Raw genomic sequence first — 1,503 nt, 5'->3', positions numbered from 1 at the left:
TGACACTTCCTTTTCAACATGTTTTTTATTGATTTTTAGAGAGAGAGAGAGGAATATAGAGATAGAAGCATTGATGAGAGAAACGTTATCGATCAGCTGACTCTTGCACGCCCCCCTCTGGGGATTGAGCACAAAACTTGGGCATCTGCCCTGACCCAAAATCGAACTGGGGACATCCATTCCTGGTGAATGCTCAGCGTGAGCCACACTGGCCAGGTGGGCCTAATTACTCTTGAAGAACAAGATTGGATCTAGGCAGATAGATGGGAGATGTGTTCTAGGCAGAGGCATGAGAGGGTTTGGTATGATATAATCAGAGCTGAATGAATGAATTGTTACTGATACTGTAACCAGTTAACACAAAATTAATGACTTAAAACAACACACACACAAAAAAATAAATAAAACAACACAAACATTATCTTACAGTAATGGTGGTCAGAAGTCCAAAATCATCACTGGGCTTAAATCAAGGCATTGTCAGGGCTGCATTCCTTGTGGAAGTTTTCAATAACACCTTCATAATAAATATTTTATAGTTCGCTCATTCTATCTTTCAAAAAAATACTTTAAAATATTTACAGCTTTCATTTCAATTGGTAGACTATTATTCATAGTTTGGATACAATTATTAATTTTGTGTTCACTATGACCTATTCTGAATACCATTTTGCTTTATAGATTTCTTTTATTTTATTTTATATTTTATTGATTTTACACAGAGAGGAACTGAGAGGGACAGAGAGTTAGAAACATCGATGAGAGAGAATCATCGATCAGCTGCCTCTTGCACACCCCCTACTGGGGATGTGCCTGCAACCAAGGTATATGCCCTTGACCGGAATCAAACCCGGGACCTTCTAGTCCGCGGGCCGACGTTCTATCCACTGAGCCAAACCGGTCCCGGCTGCTTTATAGATTTCTTAATTTAGTGAGCACATTGTGTTTTTCACCATAATACTGTGCTCTACCAAAATTAGTAATCATTCCTTCCTCTCAAAAGTAAAGACTTTGTTTTCAAAGTTTAACATTTTGATGGTTCTCTCTATTGAGCATGCCTGTGCATTTCCTTCCCCCTCTCCACAGTCATATTCTCTTTGTCTTTCTTTCTCCTAAGATCCAAGGGCCCTTCTTTTGCCTCAGTAACTTGTTTCATGAGCTAATTTTTTTCCTACAGTTCATTTCTTCTATCTCTGTGACTTTCTAAATAAACTTTCTCTTATAGTTTGAGTCTTGCCTCTGAATTCTTTCTTAGCTGGAACTGAAGTACCAAGACTGCTGAACCAAGGTCCCATCTGATTCCTCCAGTCTAATGCCAGGTGCTGGTCTAACACCCATACTTTTACCCTTAGATGAAGCCAGAGAGCTAAAGGGGCTCATGGGTTCCTATCCCAGTTGGTTTGTTTGCTCTACCTGTGACCCAGTCTGCAAGCGGCCCCCAGAGGTGCTTCCCTCTCATGTGATCCCCAGAGCTCCCTCAGATAGGTTGAGGTAAACCTTGGT

The sequence above is a fragment of the Pipistrellus kuhlii genome, unplaced genomic scaffold (assembly GCF_014108245.1).
Source record: "Pipistrellus kuhlii isolate mPipKuh1 unplaced genomic scaffold, mPipKuh1.p scaffold_m20_p_16, whole genome shotgun sequence".
NCBI lineage: Eukaryota > Metazoa > Chordata > Mammalia > Chiroptera > Vespertilionidae > Pipistrellus > Pipistrellus kuhlii.
The sequence above is the reverse complement of the archived record's forward strand: the minus strand, read 5'-3'. Positions refer to the sequence as shown.